This window comes from Macrotis lagotis, chromosome 1, assembly GCF_037893015.1.
Source record: "Macrotis lagotis isolate mMagLag1 chromosome 1, bilby.v1.9.chrom.fasta, whole genome shotgun sequence".
NCBI classification, from domain to species: Eukaryota; Metazoa; Chordata; class Mammalia; order Peramelemorphia; family Peramelidae; genus Macrotis; species Macrotis lagotis.
The window spans coordinates 696,590,604-696,617,033 of record NC_133658.1 but is presented as its reverse complement, the minus strand read 5'-3'; the positions used below and the strand labels follow the sequence as shown (position 1 = coordinate 696,617,033).

Genomic DNA, 26,430 nt, shown 5'->3' with positions numbered 1-26,430 from the left:
TTAGGTTTTTGCAAGGCAATGGGGTTAAGTGAGTTGACCAAGGCCACACAGCTAGGTAATTATTAAGTGTCTGAGGCCAGATTTGAACTCAGGTACTCCTGACTCCAGGGCCGGTGCTCTATCCACTGCACCACCTAGCCGGCCCCTTTTAATGCAACTCCTGAGTTGTATATTTGGCAATTTAATTCTTTGTTCAGTTCTGGTCTTTGTGTCAGAAAATTCTGGAAGTGCTCTATTTTGTTGAATGTCCATCTTTTTGTCTGACAGTATGCTGAATTTTGCAAGATAGTACATTGTGGGTTGTAATCCCAGGTCCTTTGCTTTCAGAAATATGTGCTTCCAGGTCTTCCAGTCCTTCAATGATGAGGCTGATAAGTCCTGTGTGAGCCTGGTTCCATTTCCTTTATGTATGAAATGTTTTCTTTTTGCTGCTTGAAATATTCTCTCCTTCACTTGAAAGTTCTGGAATTTGGCTATTACAGCCCTTGGAGTTTTTATCCTGGGGTCCCTTTCTGGAAAGGTTCTGTGGTTTCTTTCAATGCCTATATTGTTATCTTGTTCTAGTAGATTTTGGACAGTTTTCCCTTATTTCCTTCATGATGTTTACCATGTTCTTTTCTTAATCCAGATTTTCTAGTAATCTGATGATTTGTAGGTTGTCTCTTCTGGATCTATTTTCCAGGTCATTCATTTTTTCCCTCAAAGGTATTTTATATTTTCTTCAATTTTTTTAGCCGTTTTATTTTGTTTGATGGAATCATGTAGTCTTTTAGGTTCATTGGCATCTATTTGTTCCATTCTAATTTTTAGGGTTTTATTTTCTTCAATTAGTTTCTGTGTTTCTTTTTCCAGTTGGTTATTTTTACTTTTAACAGAATTTATTTCTTTGCTCAATTTTTCATAATTTTCCTGTATGTCTTTCATTTTTTTTCCATTTTTTCCTCCTCTCCTTTGGTTTTTAATTTCTTTTTTTTAGCTTTTCAATGAACTTTTGTATTTGAGTCGAAATTATAGATTGTTTTGATTCTTCCTTGTGAGGGATTTTTCACTGCTTTCTTCTTCATACATGGCATTGCTGTCATCTTTATCTGTAAAATAGTTTTCTATAATGAGTGCTCTTTTAGCTTTTATGTTCATCTTTGCTGTTTTAACTCTGCTCCTGGGGTACAGGGAATATAAATCCAAGCTCTTTTTTTTTTTCTGGGCCTGAGATCTGGCTTCTCTAATCATTATGGATTAGAGAATTGCAAATTAAAACAACTCTTAGGACAACCTCACACATATCAGATAGACTAAAATGACAAAAGAGAAAATTGACTAATGTTGGAGGAGATGTGCCAGAAAACTGGGACATTAATGCATTGTCAGGGGAGTTGTGGACTGATTCAACTATTCTAATGAGCAATCTGGAACTATGTCCAAAGCGTATATCCTTTGATTCAGCAAAACCACTAATAGGTCTGTATACTAAAGAGAGCATAAAAAGGGGGGAAAGACACCATGCACAAAAAATATCTGTATTGGCAAAGAATTTAAAATTGAAGGAATGCCCATCAATTAGGAAATTAGGAAAGGCCTGAACAAGTTATGGTATATGAATAAGATGCAATATTATTCTGTAAGAAATCAAGAGCAGGCAGACTTCAGAAAAGTATGGAAAGACTTGCAAGCTGATAGTTAGTGAAGTGAGTAGAAACAGGAAAACATTGTTTGCATTAATAGCAATATTGTGAGATGTGAGATCAACTCAGATGGATGCAGTTTCTTTCAGCAGGTGCAGTGATCAAGGTCAGTCCTGAGAAACCTGTTATGGAGAATGCCATCCATATCCCGAGAAAAATATACTATATTCATGTTTTAAAACTTAGTTTATGTTTTTTTTTTCTTTCTCATAGTTTTTTCCCTTTAGTACTAATTGTTTTTACACAATAAGATTAATGTGGAAATATGTTAAACAGAATCATCCATATCAAATCTATATCAGATTGCTGCCTTAGAAAGGGGGAAGGAAGGGAGAGTGCTAGAAAAAATGTGATACTCAAAAACTTGCAAAAAGAATGTAGAATGTTGAAATCTATCTTTGCATATAATTGGAATATAAAATAAAATATTTTTAAGAGTATAACTATATAATTGTATTCAATTCTCCTTTATCTGGTTCAAATAAATAGAAGGTTCATAAAATGCTCATTTTTCTTTTTTTCAATGACTATAAATTGTTTTTTGTATGTAATTCAACTAGACTGTGCACATATCCTGTATCATTCGTACCTTTCTCTTTCACCCTTAAAATATTAGGCTTGAGGAAGACATTCTTCCTTATTTCCCTATTCAACATATAAACAATCCTTCCTATCTATTCCTTTTCTTTTTTGCAATTGATATTTCATTTTGATTTTCCAGTTACATATTATGAAAATTTTTCAATATTCATTCATATGCATTTGCATATTAATATTTTCTTCCATGCTCCTTTCCCACACCCTACCCCTCAATGGCAAACAGTTTAGTGAACATTGTACATATACATCTGTATTCAATATGTTTACAGATGGGTCATTTTCTGCATGAGGAATTAGGATTAAGGGAAAATAAATAAAACCATGAGATAGGACAGGAAAACATATGAGAAATTTTTTAAAAAGTGAACATTATGTTCATTCAAATTCTGTAGGCTTTTTCTTTGTTTTGCTTTGTTTTTCTTATTCTGAATGTGGATAGCATTGTCCACAACAGGTCTCCCAGGATTGTCCTAGGTCTCTGAACTACTGAAAGAAACTGCATCCTTCAAGATTGATCAGCTCACAATGTTTTTGTTTATGTGTAAAATGTTCTCTTAATTCTGATCCTTTCACTCAACATCAGTTCCTATGATTCATTCCATGATTTTCTAGAGTCCAACAATTCAGGGATTCTTATAGATCAATAGTACTCCATAACCTTTATATAACATAACTTGTTCAGTCATTCCCCAACTGATGGGCACACATTGATCATCTTCCCTTGTTTTCACCTTAGTCAGTCTGATAGGTGTGAGATGATATTCATAGTTGATTTAATTTGCATTTCTCTTTAATAATGATTTGGGGCATTTCTTCATATGATTATGTATATATATATATATATATATATATATACATATATAATATATAGCTTAATTTCTTCATTTGAAAACTGCCTGTTCATATTTTATGATGATTTATCATTTCAGGAATAACTTGTAACCTTATAAATTTGATTCAATTCTCTATATATTTTAGAAATGAGACATTTATCAGAAGCCCTAGCTGTGAAAATTGTCCCCAGTTTTCTATTTTCCCTCTAATCTTAGAAATGTTGTTTTTATTAGTGCAAAAACTTTTTAATTTAATATAGTCAAATTCTTGTTTGGTCATAAAATTCTCCCCTTTTTTAGATCCAGAAGATAGAGTATTTCATGATCTATTAATTGATCTACTATATCACACTTTATGTTTAAATTGTGTATTCATTTGGACTTTTGTTTGGTATAGGATATGAGATGGGGGTCTTTGTCTAGTTTTGCCATACTGTCACCCAGTTTCCCCCAAAATGTTTGTCAAATAGTGTATTCTTATTACAGAAACTAATGTTTTAAGGTTTGTCAAACAGTAGATTATTGTGGTCATTTACTACTGTATCTATCCTAATCCACTGATTCATCACTCTATTTCTTAACCAATGCCAGGTAGGTTGCTGTTTTATAATATTGTTTTAGATCTGGTAGAACAAAACCACCTTCCTTTATTTTTTATCAGTTCCCTTAATATTCTTGACCTTTTGCCGCTCCATCTGAATTTTGTTACTGTTTTTCTAGTTCTATAAAATAATTATTTTGTAGTATGATTAGTATGGTACTGAATATGTAATTTACTTTAAGTAGAAATGTCATTTTTATTATATTAGCTTGACCTAACCATGAGTAATTGACATTTTTCCAATTTTTAGATCTGACTTTATTTGTGCAAAAAGTGCTCTTTAATTTTGTTCATACAGTTTCTGAATATGTCTTGGGAGGTAGTTACTCAAGTATTTAATGTTGGCTGCAATCACTTTAAATGGAATTTCTCTTTCTATCTTTTATTCTTGGGCTTTTTTGTTCACTTATAGAAAAAGCTGATGTTTTATCTGGGTATATTTTACAGCCTACGACTTTGCTAAATTTGTTAATTGTTTCATGTAGTTTTTAAGATGATTTTCTTGGTTTCTCTAAGTATACTATAATATCATCTGCAAAGAGTGAAAGTTTTGCTTCCTCATTGCCAATTCTAATTCATTCAATTTCTTTTTCTTCTCTTATTGCTAAAGCTAACATTTTTAATATTCTATTGAATAATAAGGGTGATAATGGGCATCTCTGTTTCACCCTTGATCTTATTGAAAATGTACCTAGTTTATCCCTATTACATAATATCTGTCGAGGGTTTTAGATAGATACTCCTTATTATTTTAAAGAAAACTCCATTTATTCCTATATTCTCTAGATTTAGTATTTTTATTTCCTCTTCTATTAATCTGGGCAATTTGCATTTTGTAAATATTCATCCATTTCACTCAGGTTATCAAATTTATTGGCATATAGTTGGACAAAATAATTCTGAATTATCTTTTTAATTTCCTTCTCATTGGTGGTGAGTGCTATCTTTTCATTTTTGATAATGGTAATTTGATTTTCTTCTTTTTTTAAAAAAAATCAGATTAACCAAAGGTTTATCTATTCTATTGTTTTTTCCCATAAAATCAACTCTTAGTTTTATTTATTAGGTCAATGGTTTTCCTACTTTTAATTTTGTTAATCTCTACTTGATTTTCAGATTTTCTAATTTTATATTTAATTAAAGAGCTTTAATTTGTTCTTTTTCTCTCTTTTTTTTAATCTCACACCCAATATATTTATCTCTTCTTCCTATGTTTTATTCATATGATCATTTAGATATATACAATTTTCCTTCAAAACTGCATTGGCTGCATCCCATAAATGTAGAATTATCATTTTCTTGGATGTAATTTTTTATTATTTCTATGATTTGCTGGTTGATCCACTCACTATTTAAAATTAAATTATTTAGTCTCCAATAATTTTTTTGGTTTATTCTTCCAAGGACCTTTATTACATGTAATTTTTATCTCATAATGGTCTGAAAAGTATGCATTTATTATTTCTGCCTTTCTCCATTTGATTATAAGGTTGTTAGGCCCTAGTACATGGTCAATCTTGTTATATGTGCCATGTACTCTAGAGAAAAAGGGTTTATTCTTTTCTATTCCCATTCAGTTTTCTCCAGAGATCTATCATGTCTAAGTTTTCCAATATTTTGTTCTTCTTCTTTACTTCCTTCTTGTTTATTTTGTGGTTAGATTTATCTAGTTCTGAGAGAGGAAGGTTGAGGTCCCCTTTTATTAAAGTTTTGCTGTCTATTTCTCCTTGTAATTATTTCAGCTTTTCCTCTAAGAATTTGGATGCTATACCACTAGGTGTATATGTGTTTAATAATGATATAGCTTCATTGTCTATGGTGCCTTTTAAAAAGATGTAGTTTCCTTCCTTGTCTCTTTTAATTTTTTGCTTTTGCTTTTTCTGAGATCAGAATAACTACCATTGATTTTTTTTTGCTTCACCTGAAGCATAATATTTTTGCTCCAGCCTTTTGCCTTTATCTTGTGTGTATCTCTTTGCTTGGATATAATTGAAGAGATTCTACTTTGAAAATATGAGTAATGGTTCTTGTCCAGTTGAGGAAGAGCAAAGTAATATTTACTATGTTTGAGGCAAATTATAGGGGGTTTGACTATGGCTGATCAGACCAAAATGAGCCCAGAATGCTCTATGAGCAAGACAGAATTAAATAAGTCAAAGAAAACATGGGTTGCATAAATTTAAAGTAAAGACCCCAGGTTTTAACCTAAACTATTTGTGTACAATGTGTATTAGAATCTCTTCAACTATATCCAAAATTTAACTATCCTAAGAGAAATGTAATTCCCACAAGTTACAAGTAGTATTTTCCCTCATAAAGTCATATACAATTTAATATTTTTCCCCTTTTGGTTTATCTTGATATGCATCTGATGAGTCTTGTATTTTAAGACTGAATTCTTGGTTCAGCTGTTGTCTATCAGGCAATTTTGAAAGCCTTCTAATTTGTTGAACATCCATCTTTTCCCCCTTTTAGAATATGCTGAATTTTGCCACATAGTAAGTTCTTGGTTGTAAGCCAAGAAAGATCCTTTACCCTCCAAAATATTGTATTCCAGGTCCTCCATTCATTCCTTCAGTGTTGAAACTGATGTTTCCTGTTTAAAAAACTGATTGTGCTTCCTTTATTTTTAAATTGCTTTCTTTGTGGCTGCTTGTAGAGTTTTCTCCTTTATCTGAGAATTCTAGAATTTGGTTGTGATAATTCTTAGTTTTTATCCTGGGATCTCTTTCTGGAGGAGTTATGTGTATTCTTTCAATGGCTAATTTGTCTTCTTGATCTAGCAGATTTGGACAGTTTGCCCCAATAATTTCCTGAAATATGTTATCCAGACTCTTTTTTTTTCAATCTAGGCATTCTGGGTAGACCAATAATTTGTAAATTTATCCTCTGGCTCTATTTTCCAGGTTGCTTATTTTTACAAAAAGGTACTTTATATTTTTTTCAATTTTTTCAGCCTTTTAAATTTATTTGATGGAATATGTCATAGATTCATTCATTTCTATTTGTCCAATTCTAACTTTTAGATTTTTATTTTCTCCAATTAGCTTTTTTTGCATTTCCTTTTCCAGTTGATTATTTTACTTTTTCCTGAGTTGCATTCACTTTCTCTAATTGGTTGGTTTGAGTTTAGATGAGTTTTATTGCTTTTCCAGTTGGTTGATTCTATTTTTTGAAGAGTTACATTCTGTTTCCAGTTGATCATTTTTACTTTTAAAATTGTTCGTAATTTTAGTCAATTTTTCATAATTTTCCTCCATGACTTTCATTTCTTTTTCATTTTTCTTCTCCCTCTCTTCTTTGTTTTTTTTTATTCTTTTTTAAATTCTTCTAGGAAATTTTTGGTTTGGGTATAATTCATAGATTCCTTTGAGACTTCCCAAGTAGGAAATTTTTCACTGCTTTCTTCTTTTTTTTAGGTTTTTGCTAGGCAAATGGGGTTAAATGGCTTGCCCAAGGCCACACAGCTAGGTAATTATTAAGTGTCTGAGGCTGGATTTGAACTCAGGTACTCCTGACTTCAGGGCCAGTGCTCTATCCACTGCCCACCTAGCTGCCCTGCTTTCTTCTGAGGTGACACTTTTTATCATCTCTATCTTTATAATAGTTGTCTATGGTTAGCAGTATTTTAGGTTTTTGCTCATTTTGATTGTTTGAGCTCTTCTCCTGGAGTTTAGGAAGTTATATACTCAAGTTTTTTGTGCTGGGGCTGAGGTCTGATCCCTGGCTTATCATTGGCCAAGACATTGCCTATGCAATCCATGTGTTGCCCATGCAGAAGTTTATTTCCACTTTTAAGTCCAAGTTCTGCCTATGCAGTTGTTTATTCCCAACCTAGTCCTTCTTTTTCCCAATATTCCCAGGGTTCAGACCTTTATTTGGGGTTGGGTCCCTCCCTACTGGGTTGCTATCTAGCTGCCAGAACCAGTGCTGTTGTCTAGCTGCCAGGACCTGGACTGCACTGTGGCTATGTCCCCCACTTGCTTTCCCACATTCCTGAAAATCCTCCACAATGTCCACAATTGAAAACTTATTTCACTCTTGTCTTTTTTTGTCTTTAATGCCTGTATAGAGGCTTCACTTAACATTGTATAGAAAAAAAAAAGCTCCAGGAACATGCTAGCTACTCGCTGCCATCTTGACTTTGCACTGGAAGTCATTCCTTTTCAATTAAACAAATATTTTACTGTTTTTACATTTTTTCTCAATGCCTGCATTCCATTTCAAAATGACTATTTAGCTTTGGCATTTTCATTAGATGTGATGATGAATATGAATAATGAAATAGAAATCCTCTATTTCATTAATGGTTCATCTTACCTTTACCCCCACATCTTGGAAGGTTATACTTTGCTTTGCTGAATAAATAAGTATTTGTCTGTTATCTTTTGGAATATCACTTTCCAAGTTCCCCTTTTCTTTAAAGTGTTAGCTGATAAGTATTAGTTAGATAACTGTTACTATGGCCGCTTGGTACTTAAGCTTCTTTTTGTCTGTTTATGTATAATTTTTGTATGAACTGTAAGTTCTGGATTTTAGTTTAGTTGATTTTTTTAAATTGCTCTTAACTGCAAATTTTTCTCCAAGCTAAATCAATTTGAAAAATAAACAAATTTTATTATTTATATAATTGCAATACTCTGAATAATCCTTCAAGTGAGAGAGCACACATTGCTACTGAGTATCATATTATTGTTCATTCATTTATAATTTCTTTGTCAAGATCAATGATTTCTATTTAAATTTCTCTATATTTCGAAATAAAAGGAGGGGCACTTCATATAACCTATTTTTTTGGAATAAAAAAATTCCCAGTAATACGGAAATCTTTAGATTTCCTTTTGTATTGAATGAAGCATAAACTCAGACAAAATACTTCATTCACTATGAGAATAGAGAATTATTTGCAAAGATAGTTTTCTCTCTGCTTTTTTTAGGAAACATTTCATTCTTCCAAGTTTATTTTTACCTAAATTAAGATTCTCTTTATCAGTGACTGTGGAGGAAAAGAAAGCCCCTAAAGATGTACCCTGGCATTTTGTTTTAATTTGGGAAGGCACAGTACCTTTCTTTACCTACAGAAGACAACAAGAATCTTTGCCCATAATGTAGTCTTATTTAATGTTTTCCTAATATATTCTAGAAACAATTTGGACGTTCCTGACTGATATTTTATTTATTAATTTTTTGTTTATATTGTGCTAAATAATTAGCTTAAAGAAGAGTTAATTTACAGTTTAGGGTCCCATGAAAAAATAAGTAAATTCTCATATGTGGATTTCATATAATCATAGCCTGCCAGACCTGTAAAAGACCTTAGAGATCATCTTTTCTAACACTTGATTGAAGAGTGCTCATTCAAAAATTTAGAGAAGCTGAAAAAAATGAATTGCACTGTTTATCCTTATTAAGGGAAAAAAATATGTGTTAATTTAATCTCAGCCAAACCAATGAGAAATTGAAAATTTAAACTTGTCCAAGTTTTTAATCACCAGGAAATTTATCAGGCAAAGAGGCTATAAGTATTTGACAGTTTTCTATTTAATAAAACTATTAATGAAACAATAATGGGCAAGCCATTGATTTTAATGTAGTTTGTGGAATCAATCAAACCAAATTATTTAAAAGTAATGATAGAAAAATAAAATCAATTTTGATCAAAGATTGCCCACACATATTCAGACAGTAGAAATCAAATGTAATGAACTCTCTGAAGTTCTTTGTAGATGTTATTTTCATGATGGAGGAAGGAAATTTATTGTTTTGGACTGTTATATACCACTGAGATTAATGAATGAAAAATATGGCAGACAGTGTATTAAAAAGAAAAATATGCTTAAAACATGAAAAGTAAGACTTAAAATTTAGGTTGATTATATAAAAAATTACCTTTCCCAAGAAGAAGACTGGGAAGGAATGATATCTGATTTTCTTTTTAAAAAATGACTAGCTACCTGGAATCATTTGAGTTTCTTTTATATTGGATGAATAAGGCATAAATTGTAAATATAGAATTATCTCTATATAGACTTTAGATGACAATTTATTCTCTATTATCAAAGAGTATTTTATGAATGATTCATAGCATATTGTTTCAAGTATGAGATATGTTTTTGTTTGAAAAACAGGAATGAGCTTCAAACTGGAAGTCCAGAGACCTTAATTACAAAGTTGATTTAGGAACTTTGTAAAGCCACTTCACATCTGTTCTTCAGTACAGTATTACATTTTGTAAAGTGTGAATAATACATGATCTTTTATCCCTCAGAGGGATAAAAGAAATATATTTTTTAAAGTTTAATAGATTTCAAGGCACCTATGATATTCATTCAACCTACATATATAAAGTAAAGACTTTTTTTTTTGCAAGACACTATTTTAACCACTGAGGGAGATAGAAATTAAAGAAACACAGGCCCTGTCCTCAAAGGAGCCTACAAAAAGAAAGTGGCATGGTATAATGAAAGATCTTTGGATTAGAAGTCTGAAGAGGTGAATTCAAATTCTACTTTATGATATTTCTTTTCTGTGTGAACTCTGTTAAGTCATTTAACATTGCTGAGTCTTCATTTCCTCATGTAGAAAATGAAGAGGTCGTTCTTGATGACCTCTGAAGTCTCTGCCAACTTTAAATCTTAAATTATTAATGATAATAGCTCTTATTTACATAGTGATTTATAAGACACTTTGCATGTGTTTTGCTACTTGGTCTTTCCAACAATCCTATAAAGTTAATAGTACATTATTATCTTCATATTCTAAATGATGGACCTAACATGCAGAAAGATATAGTAATTTTCCCATTTTCCTCAACTATTCAGCGATAGAACCGAAACTAAATCTTAATTTGTTTGTTTCTTCCCAAATTTGGTGTCCTTTCTACATTATCAGAATGAGATGAAAATATTTCATTCTTGTGTCATATTTATAATTATCAGTGCTCACAGGTAAGCTGGGTAAATACAACTTATGCAAGGACACACAATTTGAAGAAAGACAGAAATACAAGCAAATATACCAAGGAAAAATAGACATCCTACAAAGAGTCACATTGCTTCCCTATGAAAAGATTTTATGATCTTAAAATCATAAATTTAAAACTCAAATGGATCATCAGTGTCCAACCTCTTCATTTTTTGGTGGAGGAAACAAAGTCCTAGAGAAGTTAAATATATTGCAAGCTACATGCATGTTAAATGGAAGGAAAATAACCTTTTCAGAAGTCACAGAGGTACCAAATGGGATTGAATCCATTAATTCTAAATCCAACATTATTTTGCTGTTCCATACTGACTCTCTTCCTTCAAAATAAGCAACTTTATAATAATAGTAAAATGAATCAACCTAAAAATCAACAGTTCAGCAGTTCTAATTCTCCCTACTTGTAGCCTAATCATTAGAATTGCTTAGGCTATTTTTTTTTAGTTTTTTGTTCGGGGTTTTTTTTGCAAGGCAGTGGGGTTAAGTGGCTTGCCCAAGGCCACACAGCTAGGTCATTATTAAGTGTCTGAGGCTGCATTTGAACTGAGGTACTCCTGACTCCAGGGCCGGTGCTCTATACATTGCACCACCTAGCTGCCCCTCTGCTTATGCTATTTTTATTGTGGTATCAGTTAACCTAACCTGGATAAAATGTATTTATTTTGTCATCATTTTAGTTCATTATTGGGATGTGACCCAGCCCACAGTGATCACTTGCTCTGTGAACTCTTAGAAAACTGAAAGTGCAGCACATATTTGGGTAATCATATACTACCTTTTATAGTTACTTAGTAGTTTGCTGAAGGGGATTTGTCTCTGCAATTGAGTTCATATTGTTTGAGAGTAAGTACTTAAATCATAACTCTGGATACAAGCACAATGCCTCACAGAGTGACTCTGATTCTGACTCTAACTCAACCCTAATCCTAATTTCACCTCCAACTCTAAACCTAACCTCTTAACATTAGCATTTAGTAGATACCAAATAAAAGTCAAGCTATATAAAGTTATATTTATGCCAGATCATAAATGCTACCATTTTAGGCACAACTGCAATAGATATAGTACCTGTCTTCTAGAGTTCTTTTTATTATAATAAAAATTATTAATTACTTTAATGTTAAATAAATATATAATCATCCTATAATGCTTAATTATGTACACAGGACTTAAAAGTGAAACAGAATAATTACTCTACATTGAATCAGATTCTCACAATGAATTTTAAAAATTATATTCTATTGTTGATATTCTAGTAATATCAATTATTTAATGAATGCCTGTCCTTTCACCAGAGGATTTATATTACTCTAAACAAATATTTTATTTTGAGAGTATTCTTATTGTGTATGCCTTAATATATGGGGCAGCTAGGTGGTACAGTGGGTAGAGCACTGAACTTGGAATCATCAGGAGAACAGGAGTTCAAATTCAGTATCAGACAGTTAACACTTAATTAGCTGTGTGATCTTGGTAAATCACTTGACACTGCTTGCCTCATTGCCAGGACCATCTCCAGTAGTCCTGATTCCTTTCTGGCTACTGGACCCAGATGGATCTGAAGGAGAAAGTGAGACAGATGACTTATCATAGAATCTCCCTCACTCAAATCCATTGTCATATGTTTGTCATATACTCCCTCACGTCATGATTTTCTTTGGGAATAAATGTCAAACATCACTTCAATATGTATAAAGAATTTTCTTAATTTCTGCCAGTGTAATTTAGGCCTCGGTACCAGTGATTTCAAATAAAGTTCTATCTCATCTTCTTATATATATTATTTCCAATTTACACAAAAGAAAATGTTTTTCCAAGAATAAATCTTCGTTGTGAGTTACTGAAAAAGTACACCAAATACCTAACTCTCCATTAAGAACTATTTTACTTTTCTAATTTTTGCTTGGAAAGTTCCAACTATGAGTGGTAATGTAGCAGCCCTTCTGTTATTTGGAATTTCCTTTAAAAGTCTACTTTGATATAATCCGACTTTTTTAATAGCTAGCCCAAAGTAATTGTAAGAAAGTGGTTGTAATCTACAACAGAAATGTCCTCTTTTCCTGTACCTTTACGTAGTATGGCATTTGGAAGGTAGCAGATGGTATATGCATGTTAATCAGTAATTACATGTTATTTTCATATTATATATTGTATGCTTTAGATATATGTATGTTTATGTATACGTATTTAATTTAACATATTTTGCATAATTCATTTACTGATAGATATACATGTGTATGTATTTAAATGATCTATAATTATTTATCTTCCTGGTGAAATGCTAGATATTTTAATGGAAAGGGATAGATTTTGATATATTTGTATTTAATTATTTCAATATAAAGTGATATTAATCTTATGCTAAGAATCTCACTAAAACTCAAAACATCTATTTTTCTTTCAGGGAAAACCTGATGACAGTTCGACTACCAAAGGTAAATATAATAATATATTTGGTTCTTTTCCAGTGATTGGCTATGTTATCTCAAACTTAGAAGCTAGATCTAAGAAAACATATTTAAGGTCTTTAAAGGACTAGTATTTCCCATTAGCAGTAGGAATTATTTTAAAAATCTAGAGAGTATAGACCAAAAGTTCTTAGCCTTTTCATTTCTTTTTTTTCATTTCTTTTATGATTTAAAGTCTTCTAAGAGAGATAGAAGTTTGCTGACAGTGAAATCCATTAGATGAATAAGATTCAAGAAACTGTTGGCAATTACATTATTGTATTGGTTTAGAATCTTGGCAAAGAGAATAGGAAACAGGATTTACATACTGGGGGAGAATTGTGACAGAAGCAACTAGATTGCTTATCTACACTTATTTTGAGATCTACTGAGATGCCTGGCTATTCCAATAAAACAACTAAACCAGCTAATTCTATACCTAAACTATATTTTGAACCCTGAAAATGACCTTTCATTAATATTCTAGTGTAATCTTTCATCAAATCTGTTCCTTAATATTCCCATGTGACTGTCCATGGTCCTGGAATTCACTGTATAACTACCATTTCTCTATATTACTTTAGAGTAGGTAGGCATGACCAAAACATGACTAGTGCAGCCATTTTTCACCACTGACTAAGAAAAATGTTGGTCTGATAAAGGAGAAAAAAATCCAAGATAGACATTAAAGAAAGTATCACTTTGATAAGTAAGTTGTCCATTAATCTTACTAGGAAGTTAAATCAAGTTCTAATTGACAATATGCACACATTTTACTGAACCTTTTAATGTAGAACTTTGTTATACAATTAAGTATCAAAAATCTTTAAATGTCTTAATCACTTTTCAGAACATTTATCTCCCTCCAATATTTTTTGATATTTTAACCTTCTATTGATTTGTATCATATTCAGACTGAAATGCCTCCAATTTTTAGTCTTCTCTAAAGTCATTAATTGGAAATTTTGGCACCTGGGGGAAATTATTTTGATATAGAAGGGAGTATTGAAAACTATGTCTATAACCATTCCTCTGAATTGGAGTTTATGGGAATTGATAGGCATAGCAAGAGAATGGAAGGCAATGACTGAAGGTTATTCACTCTTCTCATACCTTTCATTCCATGGGGTCCAGGCATCTTGGAGGTTTAGGAAAGTATCTTCTTGAGGTCAGAAAAAGTGAAAGACAAGAATGAATTCAAGGAAAGGTGATCCCAAGACAATATTTCCTTCCTCCCTGCTGCTGAGGTCTAGATAGCACATGGTCAGGTGCAGAGGAAAGTAGTGACTAAGGGAATGGGGAGGCTGTAGTTACCCTTCAAGTAAGGAAAGACACTGGCTAGGGGCAAGTCATCATCCCTGTTTATCTCCTTCCTTCCCTCTACTCCCAAGTAATACCAGAGATTCTAGACATCCTCTTGTCTGTTTCTTGGCCTGATAACTTTTCTAGTAGTAAAAAAAAAAAGCAGGTTAGTCAGTTTGTCAAGAGAGAACAATACATGTGAGGAGGAATGCAATCCCTGGAATTTCATCATCTCAGGTACCACTACAGGATACCCAAGCTAATTTCAGATGGGGGTCTTTCCTGGGCAGTATCTATATATTCCCATGCCAACTTTTTTAGATCAGTTATCAAAAGGCCTTTATACAACCTAGATACCTGATAATTTGTTTCCTATTGAAGATCTAAACCAAACAGACAACAATCTTAGAGTGGGGCAGCTTACCTTATGTTTCTGTAGACAAAAAAAAAGTAATTCTACTCATCCCTAGCATGGAATCAAAGGAGCAGAGAGATATCAAAGAGTCATGCAGTTCAAATTGGAAACTTTTAGAGATTACTGAATTATATGTCCTTGCATCATGGTTTCACTATTTTTTTGTCAAACATTGATAGTTCACAGGATATCATTTAGTTATTGAGTCATATCCTAAAATCCAAATGATGTGTGGAATTTCCAGAAAAGATTGTGTAATGTCACTAAGTACTTTGTCTTCACTTCTTGTCACTGTTATAATACTGTAGGATTCTGTGGTAGGCATATAAATTTAATCAAAGGTCTCTTTGAATAAGGGGAGACAAGAATTCTTCATATTTATATATGTATATATATATATATCACTCTTAGAAAATATAATATGTCTAGAAAGAAAAAAAAAGTTGAACTTGTAGGATCTCACAGTAGGAAGGGATCTTAGAGGTCATCTAGTCCAACATACATAAGATCAGGAATCTCCTTAACAAAAGATAATTATCAGGGCAACTTAGTGGCATAGTGGATAGAGCATCGGTCCTGGAATCAGAAGCACCTGAGTTTAAATCAGGCCTCAGACACTTAATAATTGCCTAGCTGGTTGACTTGAGCAAGTCACTTAACCTGATTGCCTTAAATAATTTTTTTTAAAAAGAAAGATAACTATCCAATCTCCATCTTTAAACACCTTCCCCCCCACCCCAAATAGACACACTGGTGTTTGGTAATTCACTACTTTCTAAAGCATTTGATTATATTTTTAGGCAATTTAAAGTGTTCAAAAGCTTTTCTTTATGACAATCTGACCTGAATGTATAATTGTTAGTAGTTTTGGTTTTGTTTTGTTTTTATCAGAGTCTAAGGGAAATGAAATAAATCTAATGCCTCATCTTCATGAGAGTCCTTCAAATACTTTAGTGCAGTGTTCATCTCTGTACTCCTTCACTACCCCTTACTCCCACCAAATCTTTTTTATGCAGGCTAAAAATTCTAAAATTCATCAGTCTACTCTGTACTTGCCTTTTTATTTTTATTCTTCTTTGAATATGTTCCAAACTGTAAATGTTTTCCTAAAAAAATGGCAATCTATCTGGCTATCTAAATTATTGACTGCTAATTTTATACTAGGAACTACATTCATATCTGTCTGTCTTTCATCAATTTAGCCTCAATACTACAGATATATAGATATCCTTGTCTGTATATGTAATTATATACATATTATAACATATAGTATGGTTGCCCATGTAGGTTATATTATACATCATGAGTTGTGTAAATGCATCTTAAAGGGAGATATAAATAGATATCTCTGTAATGTAGGCCACATCTCTCTAAGGGAGACTTTGATTTCTTCCTAGAGGGGAATGGGAAAACAGGAAACAGATTCATGAAGATAGCCACACTGCTCTCCTTAGAAAGGGGCTACTAGTCTAAAATGATATCTTTCTTTTTAAATATTACTCCTCTAAAGGAAATCATTTAATTGGTTCAAGCAGTTTTTCTGATCATCCTCCATGAAAGGAAGAATGCCTTAAGCTGTATTCAAAGACTTTGCACCTGACTAAATCTCACATGTACAAGACCATCGCAAATAGTGAATAGTAAATAAATTAATTTATCCAAGTAAATAGCAAGCAGAAATCAGAGCTATACATATTGCATAGACATTATTATTATATAATATTACATATTATTATTATTACATATAATTATATTATGTACTATTAGATAATACATAGGGTGAATGAACTCCCTCCTTTGGAATAAGATACATTAACTGAACTAGAAGTGTCCCTGATCTCAATCAAGGGAAGACAAGCTCAAACATGTTGAGATATTAGATCCTCTAATTGCCTGTACTTCCAAAGTCCTTTTTTTCTCATTTCAAGGGTCTCTCCTTGAAGGTAGACTAGAAGCATAGTGCTCTCTATTGAAGCAAGAAAAAAAACTGTCTCCTCTTTCACACTCTCATGCCAACTCTATCCTTTATGGAGGCATACACATGTTATGATCATTCTCTGAACCAACTGAGGAGATTCTCTTGGATATCCACCAGCCCTGATTTTTAGGTTATGTACATACATAAATACATGTGTCCATATGTATTTACAAACATACAAATCACAATTTAAGTACAAAGTATAACAAAAGAAAAGGGAAATTAAAAAGCATATTCAGTATAATTTCTTAGGCATGACAATAATTTGTTAAACCTCCTAACTACTGATTTCTTCAGAAATTTCTGTTGTTTTGGTTCAGCTTATTTTTAACCATTAAGTAGTCAAAGACTTTGCTACTAATTTACATTAGAAACCGCTATGTAAACTTGTTTTTAAAATAGATATTTTATTTTTCCAAATATATTTTATGATATTTTTCAACATTCATTCATATACCTATGTATATTGTTAAGTTACAAAATTTCCTTCCACCCTCCCTTCCCACCCCCTCCCCTGAGCAGCAAACAATCAGGTTAATATTGTATATATACACATTTGTGTAAACATGTTTACAGATTAGTCATTTTAAATATGAGGAATCAGGAATAAAGGAAAGAAATACATTAGAGAGATTTTTTAAGTGAATGTAGTATTCATCAGATTCTGAAGGATATTTTTTTGTTTTGTTTTATTTTATTTTTTCTTCCTCTGGGTGGGGATATTATTGTCCATAACTGGTCTAATAGGGTTGTCCTGGTTCTTTGAACTGCTGAGAGCAACTGCATCCATAAGGTTGATCATCTCACAATGTTGTTGTTGATGTGGACATTGTTCTCTTGATTCTTTTCCCTTCTCTCAGCATCAGATCCTGTAATTCATTCCATGCCTCTCTAGAGTTCGACCATTTATGGTTTCTTATAGAACAGTAGTTATCCATACTATTCATGTACCATAACTTGTTTAACCATTCCCCAACTGATGAACATCCCCTCAATTTCCAATTCTTTGTCACAACAAAAAATCCTGCTATGAATATTTTGGAACATGTGGGACTTCTCCCATTTTTTGTGATTTCTTCTAGATATAGATCTAGAATTGGAATTGCTGGCTGAAAGGGTATGAATAGTTTTATTGCTCTTTGGGCATAGTTGGGCATATTGCTCTCCATAATAGTGGATCCATTCACAACTCCACCAGCAATGCATCAATGTCCCAATCCTCCCACAACTTCTCCAACATTGATCATTTTGCCTTTTTGTCATCTTAGCCAATCTGATAGGTGTGAGATGATACCTTAGATTTATTTTAATTTTCTTTTCTCTAAACAATAACGATTTGAAGTACTTTATATGATTATATATAGCTTTAATTTCTTATTTGAAAACTATTTTCAGCTAAGTTTCTTAGTTGATTCTTGTGGCAATCAGCAACTGCCTGCTATATTCAACATTGTCTTCCAAAATATCCTTTTCTTCTTTGTTAGCCCTCATCTCTTGTTTTCTTTCTCTCAGCTTTTTATATTGGAATCTATAATGTTGCTGATCCAACCTGTAACTGATTCCACTCTCACTAGATTCTATTTTCCTTAGATAAATAATATCAGCATTTTATAATTTTATTTGAGAAAAGAAGCATGACTAGATTGCAATTAAACCAAAAAAGCAACCTAAATTAAATGTGACACATACCACAGACCAAATAACAGTTCAAGAAATGGAAAATCAACAATGTGACTTAGCCAAATCAAGCATTCAATAGACCTGTAGGTCTAAATTAAATGAAAAGAAAAACAGATTTATTCACCTGCCATGTCCAAGTATGAGAACAAATAGCACTCCAAAGTCATGGGGACCTTTCAAAAATGTAAGTACTATTTTGGATGACATGCCACTATTTCTCCTTCAGAGGAATGAATAATAAAGTTCAGACTATATTTGAGAAGGTTAGGAAATATGTTTTGGAAACATGAATTTCACTTCCCAAACTTACTAAGATCTTGAAGACATAGTGATTTTTTTTTACTTTTACTTCCCCTTTATCATGGCTCCTGGAGCAAAGTGGTAAAGTTAATTGAATCTATCCTTGATATTAAAAAGACCTGAATTCAAAGATTTCTGACATTCAGTAATTTTGTAACTTTAAGCAAGTCACTGAATCTCTTTTGCCACAGACAGTTCTCTACATTTATCAAATGTCATTAAATTAGATATGCAGAATATTTAGTAGAGAGCATTCCAATATCAAGAGTTCCATAGACTTTAAAAAAATCTCAAAACCTTTGTTCAAAGACCAAAGTATCGAAGAAGTAGAGCCAAGATGGTGGTGTGAAGGCAACATTTCCCAGGAACTCCTTCCCCCAAAAACTCCAAAAGTCATCAGATTTTGTCTCTAATCAAACTTTAGCGGGGCAGAACCCACAGAAAGACTGAGGTAATACATTTTCCCAGTCCAAGGCAACTTAGAAGCTCCACAGGAAAAGGTGTATTCCACCAGGACCAGCAGTTGGAAAAAAGCCCTAACCTCAGCACAAGCAGCCCATCCCAGGGATCGCCAGGAATAGCTTAAAGGGGCATTGAGAGAACTCTGCTACACCAGAAAGAGTTTGGAGTGAGGGGCACAGGCTGCAGAATCTGCAGCAAGAATGGGGAAAAACCAGCCTGCAGCTCTAGAGCACAGCCCACAGATGGTTAGGGGGTCAGGGGAGACTACAGAAATCTCTCTGTTCTCCCTGGGTTTCATAGATAGATAGATAGATAGATAGATAGATAGATAGATAGATAGATTAGATTAGATATAGATTAGATGTAGATGTAGATGTAGATATAGATGATATAGATGTAGATGTAGATGTAGATAGATTAGATAGAGATAGAGATACAGATAGAGATACAGATAGAGATACAGATACAGATATGGATACAGATACGGATACGGATACGGATATGGATACGGATATGGATACAGATATGGATACAGATATAGATAGATGATATATAGATATAGATATAGATATAGATATAGATATAGATATAGATATAGATAAAGATATAGATATATGTTTACCCACACTCAGACCCAGGATGCAGTTTGACTTTGCTTACTAAGATAGCAGGGATCCTCCTCACAGCTCCAGGGCAGAGGGGAGTGCTGTGGATATCTACATATCAAAAGCACAGGCAAGAGAGCATAAGACCTTTGAAAAATAAAGGTCTCAGTAGGGTCCCCCCCCCCAAAAAAATGCCAAAGCCTTGGAAGTGCTGTAAATTAGTCTTTGACAGAGGAAATGAGTAAACAACAGGAAAAAGAAGAATTTGACCATAGAGAATTACTTTAGTCTCATGGAAGATCAAAATACATACTCAGATGATGACAAAATCAAAGCTTCAGTATCCAAAAATCTCCAAGAGACATAGAAAATGGGCTCAGACTATGTATCAGCTCAAAAAAGACTTTGAAAAGTAATTAAGGGAGGTGGAGGAAAAATTGAGAGGAGAAATGAGATGGATGCAGAAAAATCATGAAAACCAAATCAACAGCTTAGTGAAAGAAATACAAAAAAGTACTGAAGAAAATAATATGTTAAAAACCAGTTTAGACCAAATGGAAAAAGCAAAACAAAAAAAAAATGAGAAGAATGCCTTAAAAAGAAGAATTGGCCATCTGGAATAGGAGATACAAAAGCTCTCTGAAGAAAATAACTCCTTCAAATACAGAATGGAACTAAAGGAAGCTGATGACTTTGCAAGAAATCAGGAAGAAATAAAACTCTTCCCCCCCAAAAAAGCCAAAAATTAGAAGAAAATGTAAAATATTTCATTGGAAAAACAACTGACATTGAAAACAGATCCAGAAGAAATAATTTAAAAAGTATTGGGCTATCTGAAAGCCACAATCAGAAAAAGAACCTAGACTTCAAATAATACAGCAAAATTGCCCTGAGATCCTACAAGCAGAGGGTAAAATAGAAATCGAGAGAATTCACTGGTCACCTCCTGAAAGAGATCCCAAAAGAAAACTCCCAGGAATATTATAGCTAAATTCCAAAACTCCCAAATCAAAGAGAAAATTCTAAAAGCTGCCAGAAACAAACAATTCAACTACTGAGGCTCCATAGTCAGTATTACACAGGATCTGGCAGCATCTACACTAAGGGCTCATAGGGTTTGGAATATGATATTCTGGAAGGCAAAATATCTTGGTTTACAACCGAGAATCAACTACCTAGCAAAACTGAACATCCTCTTTCAGGGGGAAAAGATGAACTTTCAATGAAACAGGGGACCTTCAGACTTTTCTGTTGAAACAACCAGAGCTGAACAGAAAGTTTGATTTCCAAGTACAGGACTCTGTTGAACCACAGAGGGGGGCGGGGGTGGATGAGAAGGACTAACTATGAGGAACTTAATGATATCAAATTGTTTGTATTCCTGCATTGGAAGAAGATATTGATAATTCATATGAACTTTCTCATTTATAAGAGCTGTTAGAAGGATCATATATAGACAAGGCACAGGAAGGCGCAGAATATAATGGTATAATATAGTAAAATGGAGTTAATGGGTGATAAAGGGAAATACTGGGAGGAAGGGAAAAGAGAGGAAGAAGGAGCTAAATTTCATTTAAGAGTGAAGAAAAAACTTTTTCAATGGAGTGGAATAGGGGAAGGCAAGGTGCAATGAGTGAACCTTCATTCTCATCAGAAATGGCTCAGAGAGGAAAATAACATACACACTTAATAGGATATAGAAATCTATTTTACCCTAGAGAAAAATGAGAAGAAAAGGATGGCATGAGAGGGAAGGGGGAAATAGATGATAGAAGAGAGGGAAGATTGTGGGATAGGGTACTCAATTACAACACACTTTTGGACAGGGCCAGGATGAAAGGAAAGAGAGAGAGAATAGAATAAATGAGAGTGGAGGGGAAATAGAGTGGAGGGAAATACAACTAGTAACAGCAACTGTGGGGGAAAATATTGAAGCAATTTCTCTGTTGGACTTATAATAAAGAAGGCAACTCACTCCAGAGACAGAGCCATTGGAATCTGAACACAGACTGAAGTACATTTTTTTTCCTCTCTCTCACTATTCTTAAGGTTTCTCATCTTCGGGGGGGGGGGGGGGGGGGATGGGTTTTATGTTTACTGTTTTAACAAAATCATTGTAATAATATAAAACAAATAAACCAAAATCATACTTAAAACAAAGACCAAGGTATCCACAACATTTATTTTATAGCAACATTGTCTAGTCTATAGAAAAGTACATGAAATGCAAGTCTAGAAGATCTTTAGGTTTGCTACTACTTATCTAAGGGAAGTTAATTCATTGTCCTACCATCCATGATTTGATTTCTTTGAATTTATCTATGTATATTATATTATTATACATTAGATTATAGATATGTTATATTATGAAAAGAAATCAAATTTTTAAAAGGGAGAGGTAGAATAATACTAGAATCTTTAAAAAAAGTCTCTTCCACCACTCTCAAAAAAAAATTCCTATTTTCTCCTAGTTGTAAGTCTCCCCACCCCTGGCATTGTTGTATATTGTATAGTATGAGTATGTGCTTATCCTATATTTACCATCTCTCCTATATTTACCCCACCCTAGTGGGGAGCTACTTCTTTGTTTATATCCCCCATTGTTGAGCACATTTTGTGTCACAAAGTAGATATTTTTATCAATGCCTATCAATTAGCTGATAACAGTTCTATGAAATAGTCAACATAATAAAAATTGGGCACCAAAGAAGAAATTGTCATTCTAGCTTAATAGAAGGAAGGACTTTTCTATATAATTTCTTTCTCTTACTAGGAACAATATGATAGAGAAATCAAAACTTAGTGGAGCTTGAAATATGTTTATAGCTGAAATTTAGATTATGCTAGGTTTTTAAAAGTAAAAATGAGTTATTCTGTGACTTTTTTGATAATATTATTTATTTTATTCTGAACTTTTAGAACCAGCATTTTTATAACAGTAGAACAGAAAAAAAAGATTGTATATGAAACTGCAAATCTCTTATGTACGACTTGCTATTCCTCTTGAATATATGATAAAGTTATCCAATAACTTTATTTTTTTCATTTTTTTCTTCTTTCCTCTCTGGCTACCATTGAACACAAGTTTGCCTATGTGCCTATGTATGTGTGTATTCTCTCTCCCTCTGTGTATGTATACATAAATATGTGTGTATGTATGTATATTTATCACTTCTTTCTGCTTAAGTCCATTGTAATTCATTTGGATATTTATAGTAGTCATAATGGTTTAGTCTCTCAAAGTTGTTCTTCATGGTTTTATTTTGTTCTTCTGAAAGAATACATCAGCATAAATCAATATTTTTGTTGTTTTTAAGTTCTTTAATACCCATTGCAAAGATGGCAAGGCATCTTTGCCATTGGACAACCAATGTCATTACTATTATATTTTGAATCAAATAATATTATATGTTTGTTTTTTGAAAATAAAGGTGCTGGGGCAGCTAGGTGGCTCAGTGGATAGAGCACTGGCCCTGGAGTCAGGAGTACCTGAGTTCAAACCCAACCTCAGACACTTAACAATTACCTAGCTGTGTGGCCTTGGGGAAGCCACTTAACCCCATTTGCCTTGCAAAAACCTAAAAAAAAAAAAGGAAAGAAGGGTGCTTTGACTCCTTTGATTTCCCCCTTGGCTACCTTCAAGACTCATTTTTTATTCTTTTAATAATTGTATTAATCACATCTTAAGTACTTGAATGTGTTGTTAAGCATCTTTAGGGCTTTACTATTTTATTCCTAATTATATGACCAAAACATATAATTAAATATTTATTGTTGTGTGGTTATTAAGTGTATAACAGCTGTGCCAACCAAAGAAGAATTTAAATTACTGTGGACTTCATTTTTTTAAGTTAGGCTAAAGTAATAGTTACTACAAATAACCAAAATCAATCCTGGCACCTTGGATTTCATTGTAAAAGTTATTAAAAGCAGGAAGACAGCAGTCAGAACAAGACAGGAGATAAAAATTTATTTGAGTCATGCATGTAGCATGGAATCATATATTTAGAGTGGAAAGGCAATTTTGAGGTCACATAGATCAAACCCCACATTTTTTGAATAATCCTAGAGGTTGTGACTTACCAAGGTCACATAAGTAGTAAATAGCCAAGTAAGAAGTGGAACCCAGGTATTTTGATACTAAATATAGTACTTTTCCCATTTCAACATATGAAAATCCTGAATCAACTAAAGCTGAATCAGTCCCTGAATCATCAATTTAAGAACTAGAAGGGGCATTTGACATTACAAACTCTGATTGTTTCGTTTTCCGGATGAGAAAAAGTGAAACCTAGAGAGGAAAAGCTGGTACTAGAAAATGAACCTCCTGATTTCCAATCCAGTGCTTTTTCAGTTCTAAATAATCCAGTCACTACTGAGTTGAGAGAACTGGATCTCATCATTAATCCCAATGCAGCCTTGTGGAAGTCATTCCACCTCTTAGGACCACAGCTTCCTCATTTGTAACACAACTGGACTAAGCTAGATGTTTTCTTCTAGATCAGAATTTCTGTTGCTATGCCATAGACTATTTTTCTTAATCATCTTTGCATTAACTTTATCCCTAGAACATCTGATTTGAACTTGTCATTTTAGAATTATGACTATGTTTATAAGGCTCTTTAGCTTAAAACTTTTTTCCAAATATTTACCCATCAATCATAAGAAGTGCAGTTGCCAAATATTCTGCTATTAAGGGTGATTTTTTTAATCACAGAAGGATTAAGATGAGCAATATATAGTTCAAGATAGATTTAGGCTAGACATATAAAGTGATCAAATTTTAACATAGCTTCTAAACTCTACTTACTGATCATCATTCAGTGGATTTGCAACATTGGTAGATTTTTGGTTTTGTTCTGATTTTTATCAGTTGGTGACTGTAATAGATGATCGTTGTGTAAACTTCTTTTAATTGCTATGTATGGTTTTAATAGTCTAAGACCTTCTGAGATAGTCAGGCCAATGTGTAAATATTAGAGAGGATCTTATAGCGAACAGTTAGATTATCATGAAAGAAGAGAATCATTTTGTAAAATGTATTCTGATTGTCTAGACCCAAGGAAAAGGGAGAGGAAGAGTAAAGAGAAATAATACCTCTTTTCAGACACAGTAGGCTATACCTCAAGGTTCCAAGCCTATGTTCATGGGGTTAGGAAGCCACAGAGAGACTGAGGAAAATCCCGTTAAGGACATCACAGTACTCCATCAGCACAAGAACATGGAGTGCATTAGCCTCAAGGGATCTGAACTGATTGTCTGTTTTTTGTATTTGATTGTGCCAGTGTCTGTTTGCTCCCTCTATTTTTATCTTCTCCCTTTACTTTTGCTTTTTCTGTTTCAGATTTCATGATTTCCAATGGTACAATATTGAGGGTTTCTTTACATGTCACTGAGTTGTAAATCATACAAGGTATAACATGAAGGCTGTAACCATAACATGGGAAAAATTATCCATGAATTTCAAAACTAAGCAGTACAATGAAAGATTACAAAAATACTATTGTGAATATGAAATTAGAGACAACTTTATCACAGGACTACTTTGTACATTGTTTCCTTTATAGATCTATATATGTAGATGATGTATAGATATAGAGATAGAGATATGTATATAGAGATATTGATTTGGATATAAAGATATAACTTTATATATATATATATATGTATGTATATATATATATATATATATCACATCTTACTCTTTCCTTTTCCTTCCTTTTCCCTTTATATATTATATACATGTATATAAACATATGTATTATGTCTATATATATACAGAATATACTTCTTGAACTACACATTGATTAGTTTCAAAGTAATCCAATCATCCAAATTTGTATATAGTTATAAATATTTAACTGCAGGCACACATATATCTATAAACAGATATGTTTGTGCATAGCTACACATACACAAATACTTCTCTTTCTACTTCCTTCCATCCCCTCCGTTTATTGTGTCTATATAAAAAATAAACATATGAAGGGAAAATGAATAATATTCTAAAATTGTATTTTTTGTTATTGAATTTCATTAACAGTCAATATAATTTACAGCAAAACTACTCAAAAAATGTATATTTGTCTTCCTGGAGACAATGCTTAATATTTCATTGCCCCCTTCACAAAAATTTTTGAGTATCTTGTGAGCTAAATTAAGCACAGTTCTCTTTTGAATTAATTACAAGGTCCATTCGAAATATTAAGCATTGTCTCATCCTCTCTACTCATTTCAACTGCTTTTTTTCAGTATTCCTTTGTATTATCATTACCATTCATGACTATAAAAGATATCATTGCTGTCACTCAAGTGTTTTTTTAATCACTCATATTCATATGATTTTATACTCTAAACAAAGACAAATTATCAAGGCCCGCACCTTCCCAATGCTTTTGTCTAAAAGAAATGTTATAGTCAAAAAAAAAAGTGACGCAACAGTAGAGAGATTTATACAAAGATTTAAATCAATATGCACTTATTATATACCCACTGTGTATAAGGTATTATGCTAGATGAACCTTAGGGATGAGAAGACAAAAAT

At 32.8% G+C, this 26,430-nt stretch overlaps 1 protein-coding gene across 1 annotated transcript in view; it reads left to right on the top strand.

Annotated features, from left to right (window-relative positions):
- Positions 1 to 26,430, top strand: part of B3GALT1 (beta-1,3-galactosyltransferase 1) — an 802,587-nt gene that overhangs the window by 367,564 nt on the left and 408,593 nt on the right. Inside the window, exon 3 of the mRNA XM_074215786.1 lies at positions 13,102 to 13,132. The gene's annotated coding sequence lies outside the window, so the exon portion shown is untranslated. The remainder of the gene's footprint in view (positions 1 to 13,101; positions 13,133 to 26,430) is intronic.